General features: G+C 47.4%; 1 non-coding gene across 1 annotated transcript; it reads right to left on the bottom strand.

Annotated features, from left to right (window-relative positions):
- Nucleotides 1–6,176: 6,176 nt before the first annotated feature.
- On the bottom strand, nt 6,177–6,367 carry LOC140425929 (U2 spliceosomal RNA). The gene has a single exon (XR_011948082.1). It is a non-coding gene; the product is annotated as a U2 spliceosomal RNA (small nuclear RNA).
- Nucleotides 6,368–7,425: the final 1,058 nt, after the last annotated feature.

Genomic DNA, 7,425 nt, shown 5'->3' with positions numbered 1-7,425 from the left:
TGCAAGGCCGCCGCTTGCCTTACTTTAAACTCCTCTCATGTTTTTTTTCAACTCCAGGTTCCTCTCACGCTCCTTTTGAACTCCAGGTTCCTCTCGCGCTCCTTTTGAACTCCAGGTTCCTCTCGCGCTCCTTTTGAACTCCAGGTTCCTCTCGCGCTCCTTTTGAACTCCAGGTTCCTCTCGCGCTCCTTTTGAACTCCAGGTTCCTCTCGCGCTCCTTTTGAACTCCAGGTTCCTCTCGCGCTCCTTTCGAACTCCAGGTTCCTCTCGCGCTCCTTTTGAACTCTAGGTTCCTCTCGCGCTCCTTTTGAACTCCAGGTTCCTCTCGCGCTCCTTTTGAACTCCAGGTTCCTCTCGCGCTCCTTTTGAGCTCCAGGTTCCTCTCGCGCTCCTTTTGAACTCTACGTTCCTCTCGCGCTCCTTTTGAACTCTACGTTCCTCTCGCGCTCCTTTTGAACTCTACGTTCCTCTCGCGCTCCTTTTGAACTCCAGGTTCCTCTCGCGCTCCTTTTGAACTCTACGTTCCTCTCGCGCTCCTTTTGAACTCCTGGTTCCTCTCGCGCTCCTTTTGAACTCTACGTTCCTCTCATGCTCCTTTTGAACTCCAGGTTCCTCTCGCACTCCTTTTGAACTCCTGGTTCCTCTCGCGCTCCTTTTGAACTCCTGGTTCCTCTCGCACTCTTTTTGAACTCCAGGTTCCTCTCACACACTTTTTGAACTCCTGTCTTCCCTCGCATTCTTTTTGAACTCCTGTCTCCTCTCGCACTCCTTTTGAACTCCTCGCTCCTATCGAGCTCCTTTTGAACTCCTGGCTCCACTCACACTCTTTTTAAACTCCTGGTTCCTTTCATGCACTTTTTGAACTCCCGGCTCATCTCGTGCTCTTTTTGAACTCCTGGTTCCTCTCGCATTCTTTTTGAACTCCTGGTTCTTCTGTCACTCTTCTTGAACTCTAGTTTCCTCTCGTGCTCTTTTTGAACTCCCGGTTCTTTTCGTGCTCCTTTTGAACTCCTGGCTACTCTCACACTCTTTTTGAACTCCTGTCCCCTCTCACGCTCTTTTTGAACTCCTGTCCCTTCTCGTGCTCTATTTGAACTCTTGGCTCCTTTCGTGGTCTTTTTGAAATCCTGATTCCTCTTGTGCTCTTTTTGAAGTCCTGGCTCCTCTTGTGCCCTTTACGAAATCCCAGCTCCTCTCACACTCTTTTTCAACTCCTGGTTCCTCTTGTGCTCTTTTTGAACTCCTGGCTCCTCTTGCGCTCTTTTTTAACTCTTGGCTCCTTTCATGCTCTTTTTGAATTCCAGGTTCCTCTCACACTCCTTTTGAAGTTCTGGTTCCCCTCACACTCTTTTTGAAATCCCGGCTCCTCTCGCGTTCTTTTTGAACTCCTGTCTCCTCTCGTGTTCTTTACGAAATCCCGACTCCTCTTGTGCTCTTTATGAACTTCTGGCTGCTCTCGGGTTCACTAACCAAGATGTTTGCTCTGTAAGTTGTCCATCTCCAGTTTCAAGTTAAATTAGAATGTTAGAAGTAGAAATGAGAAAAGGTTAAATGGCGGATCTCATTCTTTTAAGTTATTATTTAAAGATATGTGCAGATTATTTCGAGCTCCACCTGGCCCAGGTACCAAGGTTTTTTCTCCTTATGATTAGTAAGTCATGTTCCTTTTAAAACGCAATAAATCAGTCTGCTTTTGTGCCACTAGATGACAGTCACTTCCTTAAGGTGACAAGAATGAAGAGACTACTTGCTAACTTGCGCTAACTTTTAATTATTAGCTTATCATGCTGTCTGGGCCTTATTTCCTGGATCTGCAAAAAGATGCCTATCAACTGCCGTTAATGATTTGCCATGCAGTAAGAGATGTTTGAATTAAAAGCATTTTTTTTTTTTTTTTTACAAATTTAGAGCACCCAATTCATTTTTTCCAATTACGGGGAAATTTAGCATGGCCAGTCAATCTACCCTGCACATCTTTTGGGTTGTGGGGGAGAAACGCACGCAAACACGGGGAGAATGTGCAAACTCCACACGGACAGTGGCCCAGAGCCGGGATCGAACCTGGGACCTCGGCACCATGAGGCAGCAGCGCAAACCACTGCGCCACCGTGCTATGCTAAGCTATTGGTGAAGGTACTGGCCACTAGGATTGAGGACTGTGTCCCGGGGGTGATTCATGAGGACCAAACGGGATTCGTAAAGGGCAGGCAGTTAAATACCAATGTGCGGCGGCTCTTAAACGTGATAACGATGACATCGGAGGAGGGAGAGGCGGAGATAGTGGCAGCTATGGACGCGGAAAAAGCCTTTGACTGAGTAGAGTGGGAGTACCTCTGGGAGGTAATGCGCAGGTTTGGGTTCGGGGGAGGGTTTATTAGATGGGTTAAGCTCCTTTACAGCACCCCGGTGGCGAGCGTAGTGACAAACCGGCGGAGGTCAGAGTACTTTCGGCTGTACCGAGGGACGAGACAGGGGTGCCCCCTGTCCCCCCTGTTGTTTGCATTGGCGATCGAACCCTTGGCCATATCACTTAGGGAGTCTCAGAAATGGAGGGGGATAGTCCGCGGGGGAGAGGAGCATCGGGTATCGCTATATGCAGATGACCTGCTGCTATACGTGGTGGACCCAATGGAGGGGATGGAGGAGGTCATGCAGACTCTGAAGGAGTTTGGAGAGTTTTCGGGCTACAAGCTTAATGTAGAGAAGAGTGAGCTTTTTGTATTACAGGCAGGGGACCAAGAAAGAGGGATAGGGGACCTGCCGCTGAGGAGGGCGGAGAGGAGTTTTCGGTATCTGGGGATCCAGATAGCCAGAAGTTGGGGGGCCCTACATAAATTGAATTTGATGAGGGTGGTGGAGCAAATGGAGGAGGATTTTAAAAGATGGGACATGCTCCCGCTCTCGTTGGCGGGTAGGGTGCAGTCGGTCAAAATAGTGGTCCTTCCGAGGTTTTTGTTCGTGTTTCAGTGCCTCCCCATCGTGATCACCAAGGGCTTTTTCAAGAGAGTAGGTAGGAATATTATGGGGTATGTGTGGGCAAATAAGACCCCGAGGGTTAGGAGAGGCAGCAGGGACCGAGGAGGGTTGGCTTTGCCAAACCTAGAGAGTTACTACTGGGCAGCAAATGTGGCGATGATCCGTAAGTGGGTTATGGAGGGAGAGGGGGCGGCATGGAAGAGGATGGAGATGGCGTCCTGCAAAGGAACAAGCCTGGGGGCGTTGGTAACGGCACCGCTGCCGCTCTCGCCGACAAAATACGCCACAAGCCCGGTGGTGGCGGCAACATTAAAGATCTGGGGCCAGTGGAGAAGACACAGGGGTGCAATGGGAGCATCGGTGTGGTCCCCGATCAGGGGTAACTACCGGTTTGTCCCGGGGAAGATGGACGGGGGGTTCCAAGGCTGGCGGGGATAAGAAGAATGGGGGACCTGTTCATTGACGGGACATTTGCGAGTCTCGGGGCACTGGAGGAGAAGTTTGAGTTACCCCCGGGAAATGCATTTAGATATATGCAGGTGAGGGCTTTTGTGAGGCGACAGGTGAGGGAATTTCCGTTGCTCCCGGCACAAGACGTGCAGGACAGAGTGATCTCGGGGGTATGGGTCGGGGAGGGCAAGGTATCGGAAATATACCAAGAGATGAAAGAAGAGGGGGAAGCGCTAGTAGAAGAACTGAAAGGTAAATGGGAGGAGGAGCTGGGGAAGGAGATTGAGGAAGGGCTATGGGCCGACACCCTGGGTAGGGTTAATACCTCTTCCTCGTGTGCCAGGCTCAGTCTGATACAATTTAAGGTGGTTCACAGAGCGCATTTGACGAGGGCGAGGCTGAGTAGGTTCTTTGGGGTAGAGGATAGATGTGAAAGATGTTCAGGGAGCCCGGCGAACCATGTCCATATGTTTTGGTCATGCCCGGCATTGGAGGGGTTCTGGAGAGGAGTGGCGGGAGTAATATCCCAGGTGGTGAAAGTCCGGGTCAAGCCAAGCTGGGGGCTAGCAATATTTGGAGTAGTGGATGAGCCGGGAGTGCAGGAGGCGAAAGAGGCCGGAATTCTGGCCTTTGCGTCCCTAGTAGCCCGGCGAAGGGTCTTGCTAATGTGGAAGGAGGCAAAGCCCCCTAGCCTGGAGGCCTGGATTAATGACATGGCGGGGTTCATAAAATTGGAGAGAATTAAGTTTGCTTTGAGAGGGTCTGCACAGGGGTTTTACAGGCGGTGGCAACCGTTCCTAGATTATCTCGCGGAGCGTTAGAAGAAGGTCGGTCAACAGCAGCCGCAACCCTAGGGGGGGGGGAGAAACGAGAGATTGCTTGAGGGGATGGACGAGCGGGAGATGGCATGGAGGGTGGGGGGAAATGGTATGCGCGGCCAAGAGCCAGTGTACAAAGCTATGTAAATATACCATTTTCCTTGTATATATCTTGCTCAGGGAGAATTTGCGTTATTTTGTTACGGGGGGGGGGGTTATTGATTGTAAGGGGAAAATTGTGTTGTTAAAAAACCTTAATAAAAATATTTTTTTAAAAAGTAGATGCCCGCGAACATATCCGCCAATTGGTCCATGCCGGATCTGAGTGCACAACCAGGACCCTGCTTTCCGAGGGTTCACTTTCAGGAAGGCCGATCTGACTTCGGAAGCTGTGACTGTAGATATGGGTGTGTCCGAGGCTACTTGGGCAGTTGACAACGGTTTGATGGCTTCCTGATCAAACTGAGCATAGAATTCATTGAGTTCATCGGGGAGGGGTGCGCTGCTGCCAGTGATTCTCTCAGCTTTGCTTTGTAATCTATGCACAGCTAGCTACCACAAACAACAATGTAATAATGACCAAAAAAATCTGTTTCTGATGGTTAACCATTAGCCAGGGAACCGGAGGATATCTCCCGTCCTTTTTCAGAAGAGTTGCGCCTCATCCAAATGACGGCATCTCCAACAGTTTAGCTCTCCCTCAGTACTGTACTAGTGTGTCAGTCTTAATTTTTATGCTCAGGTCCAAAGAGGGGCTTGAACCCAAACTGAGCCAAGAGTACTGCCAACTGAACCACAGCTGACTGATAAGGACGGGGGTTCCCTCACGTGGAACGTCTGACCAAGAAGATAACTGTGAAACTAGAGACTCTTTACTCAATTGTTCCCCCAAATCAGCTTGGTTTTAAAAATCAACAGTCAGCACATAATGGAATAGAATTCAATTCTGCATTATTGTATGCGGAGAACAAGAACACAATGCTCAGGAAGCCCAGTCAGCAAATAATTGATGGAACTCAATAATGAACCATAGTGTGGTTGGAGCAAGAACATAGGCCAAAATCCTTCATCCTTCTTTGCATCTGGGATTTTTTTTGGTGAATGGAGTTTTGGCTGGAATGTTAAATTTCTCATTCTCGTTCGCAATGGGTCCTACCCCGGACGTGAACAGAGAATCCCCACCCATAGTGGTTATGAAGACCAAAGTCCCATATGCTTTGGTCACTGTTCTCTCAATATGTTCTGTCATGTTCTCATGCACATTAACCCTCAGATCCCTCTTTAGAACTGTGCCATTTTGTCTATACTACTTCCCTCTATCCCTTTCTCCGTATTAAATTCCATCTGCCACTTATATGTCCATTCTGATGGCCTAACTATGTCCTGTTGCAGCCAATTGGTATCATCCACACTGATTGCCACACCCTGAAGTTTGACACCATCGGCAAATTTTGAAATTTGCATATTTTTAGACATTACATGCCAAAAACGGATCCTCCTGTGTGCAAAAAAAATTGGAGTCTGTAAAAAGATGCAATGTTGGAAAAACTGTTCAAATTATCAATATAGATGAAGGCAACTTATTTTTAAAATAAATTTAGAGTTTTTTTTTCCAATTAACGGCCAATTTAGCATGGCCAATCAACCTATCTTGCACATCTTTGGGTTGTGGGGGTGAGACCCAGGCAGACACGGGGAGAATGTGCAAACTCCGCACGGACAGTGACCCAGGGCTGGGATTAACCCGGGTCCTCAGTGCCGTAGGCAGCAGTGCTAACCACTGCACCACCATGCCTCCCAGATAGGAACTTATAATCAAAATTAAAAGGTACTTACACCAAGTTTAAAAAAAAAAAAAATATTTCTTTTTTTAATTAATTAATTTATTTATTTATTTTTTATTTTTTTATTTTTTTTATTCCCCATAAAGGGATGGTGTGCACCATTCCTGGAGATACTGCAATATCAGGTCAATACGTGGAGTGGACGGAGCAAGCCCCCAATCCATCTCCCTGCTCTAAAAATCAATTTAATATATGGTCCCCAGATAAGGGACATTTCAGATATTAAACTGAAAAGAACAGAAACTACACTTGATCTTAGCCAAAAGGCCGAGAAGCGATACTTACACCAAGTTTTAATAATAATCAAGCTACACATTACTTACAGCCTCACTGGGGAATTTACATATCACATTATGGTACAAAGCCATACAGTTCAGGTAAATTATCTGCTAACTGACTCCATTAACTCAGGATAGCAGCTCGATGCACTGAAATTGAAAAGTAAAAGTTCCGTGGGTTAAAAGGGTAAAAAAATCAAACTGGGTTCCTGCTCCAGATGACTATCCAGAGATTAATGATAGAAAGTTAACTTTTGAACAGAATTGGAATAACCTTCCTATACTTTCCCACTGATGGGAAGGCATGAGTTACGCAGTATAGGCCTAGGAGAAGTAGTCACTGTCAATAGATTTGAATGTTGAGCATCGTGCCACTGCTATACGTCTGTGGGGGTCAATGAATCAAAGTCACTCTTTGTTAAATTCTGACAAACCCCTCCTGCTTACGTTTCTATAATTTTTTCAACTATTCTTAAATGTAGTGAGACAGTGTTTCTACTGAGCTCACCCAGAATTGGCCAAATCAGTCTAGGGTGATAAGTCCTTGCGAAGAATGCGTTTTTCTCAAGTGATGGTATGGGAAAGTTTATACCAATATATTTAAATACATATCTCTCTTAAATTGTCTGCACAACTTTGGGTTGTGGGGTGAGGCCCACGCAAACACGGGGAAAACGTGCAAACTCCACACGGACAGTGACCCAGGGCCGGATCGAACCCGGGTCCTCAGCGCCATGAGACAGCAGTGCTAACCACTGCACCACCATGCCGCCCTTGTGGATTGTAATGTTTACAGTGCTTAGCTTTTACTTAATTTTTTCTGGGTTTTCAGAGATGATTATTTCAGAAGATTTAACTCAGATTACTCACTCTCCTCCTCAGGCTAAGTTTACAGTTCTGCACATGAGGCTGGATTCTCCTATTTGGAGATTATGACCCCCACGCCGGCTTGGAAACGGCCAGGAAAACTGGTGCAAAAGGCCACTGATTCTCTGTTTTTCTGGGGGCTAGCAGCTAGGCAGCATAGAGCAGCATAGGCGGCTCTAGCTGCCGATATGG

The sequence above is a fragment of the Scyliorhinus torazame genome, chromosome 6, assembly GCF_047496885.1.
Source record: "Scyliorhinus torazame isolate Kashiwa2021f chromosome 6, sScyTor2.1, whole genome shotgun sequence".
NCBI classification, from domain to species: Eukaryota; Metazoa; Chordata; class Chondrichthyes; order Carcharhiniformes; family Scyliorhinidae; genus Scyliorhinus; species Scyliorhinus torazame.
The sequence above is the reverse complement of the archived record's forward strand: the minus strand, read 5'-3'. Positions and strand labels throughout refer to the sequence as shown.